Source organism: Haemaphysalis longicornis, unplaced genomic scaffold (assembly GCF_048455015.1).
Source record: "Haemaphysalis longicornis isolate Haplotype H1 unplaced genomic scaffold, Haemaphysalis longicornis Haplotype H1 scaffold_7, whole genome shotgun sequence".
Taxonomy (NCBI): domain Eukaryota; kingdom Metazoa; phylum Arthropoda; class Arachnida; order Ixodida; family Ixodidae; genus Haemaphysalis; species Haemaphysalis longicornis.
Genome location: NW_027526422.1, coordinates 106079222 through 106087583, shown reverse-complemented (window position 1 = coordinate 106087583; position 8362 = coordinate 106079222).

Below are 8362 nucleotides of genomic sequence, written 5' to 3'. Positions count from 1 at the left end.
GCTTAGAGTTGCCTTCAGTTGCTCGGTTGTAATCTGTGTGGGGCTTGTGTCTTGATGTTTATAAATCAGAGTGCGGATCACGTGATTATTTGTGCACAAAGATTGGTGTTTGTTGTTGCCGCCAATCAGAGGTCCAGGGTGTGTTAGTAGGTCCTCCTCACTTTCTGTTGGGACATGCCCTTCGAGACGCCATTTTCGTGTAATAGAACGGAAGTGATCGTTGTTTTAGGGATCAATCAAGGAGAGCGAAGGAGGGCAGATGCTGGGAGACCGTAGTGAGTTAAATGTTTAGCTAAGTGTATTTAAGTATTTGTGTCTCTTTTCTTGTAAATTGTGTATGTTTGTTAATTAGTAAGTTTTGTATTATAACCAAATGTCGTCATCCGTAGTTACAGAAAATTAATCTCGGTGCCTTTACAGGCATTGTGTACTTCATCGCCGGACTGAGCACGCTATCGTAGCGGCCGGCCAAAGCCAGTCGCTACAGTTTCATGCTTTATATTTAGCAGGTCGTGTTGCCATGACCGACTATACTTAAAAGGCATAGTGCAATGAAGACACCACTGGGGACGCCTGATCTACTGAAACGAATCCGTGTTTCAGCGTCTCTAATGTAAAAATTAAGCACACGTGTTTATGAGCATGATGCTGCAGCTCCACTACGGAGTTATCCAGTACACTGCCTAACATGAGTCAAAATACCCTTAATGTGAAAATACTCCAAAGTCCCCCAAAATGGCATACTTCACATATTTCACGTAGTCATGGACGATGGAACTTTCCTAAAACAATCGTTTATTGGAGAAGACTTGTTTTCCGCAATCCGCTGCAAAAGTATAAACAGCAGATAGCTCACCGATGTCACGTAGCTAGGGACAACTGAGGTATCGAAAATCAATAAGGTTTATTGGAGGGAACTTGCGCTCCCCGATAAGCTAGCGGAAAACGAAAATCGCAAACGTCGAAGAAACAGTCCGCAAAGTTACTTGCACAGACGAGCGTTGGGGAATTGTATGCCGGCCGCAAAGTTTACTCGGCATTCTCTCGTGTGGTAATGCTTTTCTTTCGACAAACATTCATACAGACCGAGAACATTAATGAGATAAGACGACTGGGTTAGTGGCCACAAGGTTACTTCCCTACCATATCGAACAATACTGCCGCGCTTCGCTTAATACAGAAATAGTAACTTCGCACTCAGCTGGAAACGCAAGTCAGCAGTGCGTGGTCATGCACTAGTTACAGAACAAACAAATCCAAGGCACGCATCGTTAGAAATTTTCGCGAACATGGCACTGTTGCACAACGAATCATTCATAAAAAAGTAGCAATACCAATTATATAAAGCCACTTCAAAAAATGGCAAGGTTCGATCACTAACGCAGCATTGAAAAAACTATGTACAGTCATGGACAATCGACAAACAAGGAAAAACTGTGCAAGCCCAGCACAACAAGCAGACCACGATAGGAAAATAACGCGAGTAGTTAAGAAGTTGAACTAAAAATAATATGGTTGAGATACTCAGGTGAACAAAAAAAGAAAAATTGCTTTGTACAATTATGTATCAGAAAGAAAACAGTAAAAAATGGCTGCGGCTTAGTTCAGCTAACCTCTAATATGCAAAGCACAAGCTTTGCTTAGTCTGGTTGAGTCTTGGTATCGCTTGGTTAACCTTTGATGTAAGTGTATTGCCGACCCCGGCTCAATGCCGTTCGGTCCCATGCAACGCTCACAGGAGGAGGCCCGGCCTCGCTTTCATTCTCGGCGAACGCGGCGTTCCTCTTTTACGGCGAACGCGGCGCAAGACAGTCACGTAGCCCGAGGCGACCCAGGGGCGCATCCGTGGCAGGCTGCGGAGTTGGTCGGCTGCCGATCAGCGGAGCGGCTGGTCCCGCCGCGGCCGCTGCCGCTACTTGAGCATAACGACTGAAAACCGGGCCTTGTGCGCAGCGCCGACAGCGGGCCCGGCGAATCACGCGATGTGCTTCAAGGGGTGTGTAGCAGGACGTGTGTCTGCGGTCAAAAGGGAAACTTGCGCATCCGCGGCGAAACCACTGGACGAAAGTAGTAAAGCTTTTCTTTAAAACTGCTGCATGGTTGCATGGGTGAAGCTGTTCAGGAGACTAGCTGCGGAAACAACCTGCGACGCCGCCAGATTCCATGGGAGCCTAGCCTCGTCGACGCAGCCCCAGGTCTCGTCGGCCCCCTACGTGTTTTCAGCGCCCTCCTAACATAGGAGGGCGCGGACATAGCAACCTCCTCCCATAGCGTTGCTTCGGAGTTTCGTGACCGGAAAACCATCGAGGGACTCTCGCTCAATTTAGAAACCCGCAGTTTCATGGGAGGCCACGAAAATTAAACTTGCACCGGGAATGCTGCTGGGCGGTGAGTGGACTGCTACAATGTCGTCCAAATACATGCCTAAAATTTCGCCATTTCAACCTCAATAAATGACATATTACATCCAGCTTCTGTGGACTTACAGGATGTCGTTTGTTCTTGTTTTGGGTGTAGTTCTACTACTATTCATTTCTCGTTAGCCGCGGCGAAGCTGCCCGATCCGATGTAGTTGTGATACTTTGCAGTACTTTGCCTTGCAGCAACTCTAGATGAGCCTTATCGATCGGAAGGTCCAAATAGATGCAGGGGCGTGACGGCCGATAAGATATGCTGTGATTGCTCTACAACTAAAAGTTTTATCACACCTAAAATAAGGAGCGACGGAATTGTAACTTGGCTATTGCAACGACGACGGCTAACGCCAGGAAACTGGCTAACTACAAGCAAATATGCGCCGGTAAAAAACATGAATAAAATATTTTTCTACCACGTAAAGATAGAATGAAAAAATTAAACCGTTCCACCCAATGTGAAAGCTGTCGGAAGTGCAGAGCAGTGATTCCCCATGATGGCCTGTATCGCCGTTATCCGCTCACTGCTAACACCCTATGCAAATCATATTTCCCGCCTTCGCAGTGCTCGCGCGCCCCCTGCCTGAAACTGTCCCAGCGGGAGTTCTGTTATTTTTGTGCTTGCTTTTCCTATCGCACGTGCCGGCATTGCACTGTCACTTTCGTAAAAACGAACCCAACGAACCTTCTTAACTAAATGAACGCGGGCGCTTCCGGTTAATTACGTGTATTTTGCCTCAACTGTACTTGCAGTTTTCTTTGCGCTAAATAACGAGGAGAGGCGCCAGCGCTTCACGAGCTTCGAACGCTTATGAGTATATAAACCGCTTGGCTTTCGAACCCTCTGCGGGTACGCCGCGACGACAGCCGTTACGACGGAACGCCGGCTCTACTTGGGTCCAGCGAGCGAGCTACTACGACAAGGCGCAGACCTGGACTGCTCTGCACTTAAAATGCTTAGCTGTTGCAATCGAGGACGCATCACAACCGAAAGACAATGAACGTTTCCTTGAGCTGTGCTGTTCAACATGAATGAGCTCTCCAGTCGCGTATTTTTGCGTATAAGCTGCAGACACTGCAAATAACTGAACCCATCCGTGCGCACCAGCATCCTCAAAGTCATATCGACGTCACCACATCCATCTTGGCTTAACAATCTAAGCATCTTAGCTCGGCTGATATTGCACAACTCGTTAAAGGTCGTTTCCTGTCTCCCTCTTTCACTTCCACGTGTTTTTTGTGAACGCATGGCGACGGATTGTCAGAACTATTGATTGCTGGAAATAAAGTATTGCAACAAAAAAAAAACTCGTGTCTGTCTGCTTGAGTGCCACTTTCGTGACCCGTTAAGTGTTAGACCGATTTAGGAAACTATCAATAGGTCAGACCATTTCATTGGTCAGATCCGCTTTAAAAGTGCCCACGCGTGCAAACGCAATCGTTATCAGCGTCCTATATTTCATTCTTCGGAATGAAATATAGGATGCCGATACCCTCATATATACCCTCATTCTTCAGAGACATTGTCCAGTATACACCAACGTATGCATATAACATCACGATGCGTGTTGTGCTTCCTTAGGCACTGTGGTAATTGGACGACAGTGCCGGTGGTCAATCCAGCGGGATGAATACGCACGCCATCCTGTGTCAGGTGTAGACGATGTGGGGTGCGACACGATCGAGATTGCAACATGGTGGACAGCGCCTGATGCGAGGTGCGCAGCGGTAGCAGCTGAAGATCGTACCTTGAAGAACGGGACATCCAATAAAAATGGGAGTTTTCTGGGACTCAGTGTCTTTCTTGGGAACCGCGGCCGGCCGCTAGGACCCGGTAGCACAGCATCTGACGCCTACAATGGAGTCGTTTCTGCAACTGTGCGGTAGAAGTGAGTAAACGGACGCATGGATCAATACTACGAAAATTACACCGCTGGATCTTTGTTCCCTTCACATTTATTGCGCAATCTCTTCACCGTTGCTGCATATCCCTTTTCCTATTCAGTATATTACAGGCTGCAAACCACTCATTGTTTTATTAGTCACTTGATTACACGTTTACAACAAATACAACTTTGTACACTTGAGAGCCCAGCATGAACTGCACGTGAGCTAAAGAAAGGACTACACGCCAGATTAATAAATTTAAGAACAATCACTGCAAGTACTGCGGGTATAATCATCACCTTTGCCGATTGGGCAACCCAGTTACTAAAATTATTTATTACAAGGCCAGCCATGTTGCTGTTTTCCGTGGAGAGGTTGCGCATTAAGCGGGTGATATTTATATTCCCTCTATGGTGGGTTTCGGGGTAGACACCGAATCAATACCATTATTTCACGTTGTAGAACACTCAGTTACATCAAATCTGGGAACCCGTTTCAGGCTCCCTATGCTTGATTTTTAAGGGCGACGTTTTTAGGGGGTTATGCTAGAGCCGCCGATCGCGATGACACTGTTAAAAGGATAAGTGGTTTGTGCATCCAATACAAATTCCACTGTGCCTCGATAAAAGTTGTGAGGCGAAAACTACATCAGATGCTTTTATGGACCCGTAAGTTGGCAACGACGTCGTTTTGCTCTGACTGTGTGGTGGCATTTGTACGTGGTTGGGAATTGGCGAGCAGACGACGTCTTTGCAGTTAATTTCCGCTGCATGCAACGCGGGATGTCCATTAAGATCTTTACGGCTGATAAGAATAGTAGCACAGACCTTCGCTGCATATCGGCGTTTCTTTTTGCGCACCATCAACTGCATTGAGGAACAGTGATTATAACTCCCATTTGTAACGTATCTCGGTCTAATTCAGACATAAAGCGGCACAGTGCTGGCGTACTTTTTACACACCACCGGTCACAGTTTCATCATGCCGATTGTCGGCATCGCCCGATAAGTCCTGTGAAATCGAGCCAAGGCCGCGTGCTCTTGTCCACTTGCCACTGGCTTCAATTTTGATTGTTTAATTGATTGGTTGTAGGGTTTAATGCGCTGACGCAACACAGGCGATAAGGCGTGCCGTAGTGGAGGGCTGCGGATTAATTTTGACCACCTGGGGATCTTTAACGAGCGCCGAAATCTCGTACACACGGGCGTTTTTCATTTTCGGCCCCATCAGAAAAGCGGCCGCCACGACCAGGAATCGAACCCGTAACCTCGTTTTCAGCAACGTAATGCCTTAGCCACTGAGCTACCGCAGCGGGTGGCTTCAATTTTACTCACGCCAAGACAACGTGCTTGTCACGCTAGTTCCCCCTAATGTCGTCCCGGTCTTGCCGGATAGAAAACGAAAACTGGCAGGACTTTTCATGGTGGAGGGCCAAGTAGCTGAGAAATGCAGAGAGAAAGAGAAAGAGAGAAAGAGAGACACACACAGAGAGAGAGAGAAAGAGAGAGAGAGAGAGAGAGAGAGAGAGAGAGAGAGACCAATCTTTAATGAAGGTAGGCGATGTTAGCCGGAAAAAAATCCTCACGTGGTGCAATTCAGCAATGCAGCAATGCACGGGACCAAATAGGACGAAAAACGTAGTGGACCATTGCCCTAATCTTTACAGAAGAGACAAGTGGAGCAATGATCCACAAAGAGCTAAGTCATAATAACGCCCCTCCTTTTCAATGTAGATCCTCTACCTCACATTTTTATGCATGGCCTAAGAATTATTCAAGCAATAAATAAATAAGATGAAGCATTTCCTCGCTTCACCAATCTGCCTCGCCTCAAACTTAATTTTGCCGGACCGTGAACAATCCGCATAAAGTTTATTAGTTATTTGAGCACACCAGTGCACCGATTGGTCAATCGGTTTTGTTATCGCTAGATACCGGAACTTCAGGTACTAAAAATGCAGATATTAGGCGCCTATACTAGGCAATGAAACCTGTCATTTAGGCATTTATAAGCATCAGGTACTGCCATTTAAGCACATATATGCTCAATTCGTATTTACTTCAGCAGCATATCTTATGACAAATGTTTTATTTGCAATACAAAGAGCGGACAAGGCTTGCGCTGTGAGAAAGTAATGTTATTTTCTTCGTGAAAATTATCCACACTAGAGTTGCTACTTTAACTGATTTACGTGAAATGCAGGGTGATTCGACAACAAAAGAAAGGCTTAAAACCCAAGACAAGCCAGACTCTTCTCAATTATTTGCGGAATGATGTTGCACCTCACTTCCGCCAATAATTTCGTGAAAAAAAACAACACTCAACGTTCACCGAGGTTGGGGGAAGGTGCTTGCACTCCCGTAGCCTCCATAATCTGATTTCACCTGGAATATCACAATGTTCGATGCTCAGAATATTCGGCAGCTCTTTTAGCATCGGGAATCTAGGAATTGTATGTCAGACGAAAATGGCTCTGTTAGCAACTGTTCCTTTGGGGGATGGTGGTCCAGTCCTGGAACTTCAATATGAACTCCGCATTTTAATCTGAATGGCCCTCAAGCTGTCAGATTAGGAAATTCTTCCTGCTAATAGTGTAAAATAAGCACACGAATGTGCCAAGTCACGTTCAAGTGTAGCGTGGTTTAAATAATTTCGGCTGTGACGATTTTGTCGTTTGCAAAGCTATCAGTACCACCCGCCAATGTTTTTGTAGTAGTTTTCCGCCCGTAACGGAGTTTTTGAAGGGGTAACAAAGGGACCTTGTGGAAGAGCCGTAGTCGAAAACGGCTGCTTGAAGACACAACGGCGGACCGAAGAAAGATCTTAACAGCAGGTATGTACTCGTTGACAGGGAAGGAGTGCCTCCTGAGCTCTTCACAGCGCCGATGAATCCCATAGATAGTACAGGAAAGTGCAATAATTTCCGGACAAATTTTTGAGCCATTTTGTTCTTCCGAAACAGATGATTAGGGAAGCTGCGGGAATAACACCATTCAGGAAATAAGCAGTTCATATCGAATATCAGTATTTCACAGCAGGCAACATCCCTTGCAACTAATTCTCCTATTGCTTGGTTTACAATTGCCCTTGAAGCTTACTCAGCACGGCGAATAACGGCTGCCATGAGTAGAGTAGTTGAAAAGTTCCGAAATGCTCATTCCCATCAGCTCCGTTTCGTCCTTCCTTCTCAGTCCTGGCCGTGCTGCATCTTGCCGTCCGGCGGTGCTTCCGTGATGGATCACTGTGAACGTGTTCGTGGCTTCACCTTAAAACACTGGTGCATCCGATTTCCACATGTTTTTTCTTAGGAGGCGTCTTTGACCTATAGCGGCATGTGCGTGGCTCCGTCGCCTTTATTTTCTTCATTTTTTTTTTGTTTTAATTGGGTTAGAAATGGATAGGGCACATGGGCAAAAGTTGGTCCGCGGACACAGCGTGACAGGAGAACACAGAACAAAAGAGGTCGTTTGTACAGGGGAGACGTCGGTGAGTTCGGCTGTAATGTCGCTGCGTACGGGTCTTTGGCGGCTCGCCCTATGTGGTGAAGTCGAGGTGGCGATGGCTCGTGCACACGTTGCTTTTAAGTGAAGAGCACTTTATGGGCTGGTCTTGTCGCCTTAGCTCGCTAACAGTCGATGCGACTGCCGGGATCAGGCGGCGCAACGAGATAATGGACTCGAGTAGAGCCTTCTGTGCCGGCGTCAGGGAGTCACGCTGAGTATTCGAAAAAGCACGCGGTTTAAATAGTCATAACCGTTCGAACCTCGTGAACCGCTGGCGCTTGTCATACATCCACCCGTTTTATTTAGCGTAAAGCAAACTTCAGGCATATTTCAGGTAAAATCTGTGTACATAACTCGCAGCCCCCGCGTTCACTTAATCAGGAACGCTCGTTTGGTTAGTTTTTACGATAGTTAGCGCAAGAAAAAAATGGCGCGTTCGAAATGACGCAGAAAGGCTCCAGACGCGCTAGAAAAAAAATTACGTATTCGAAATGGCGCAAAACCCCTCCAGCATACGAAATTAAAGCAAGCACAAAAAGAGCAGACTTGCGCTGGCTC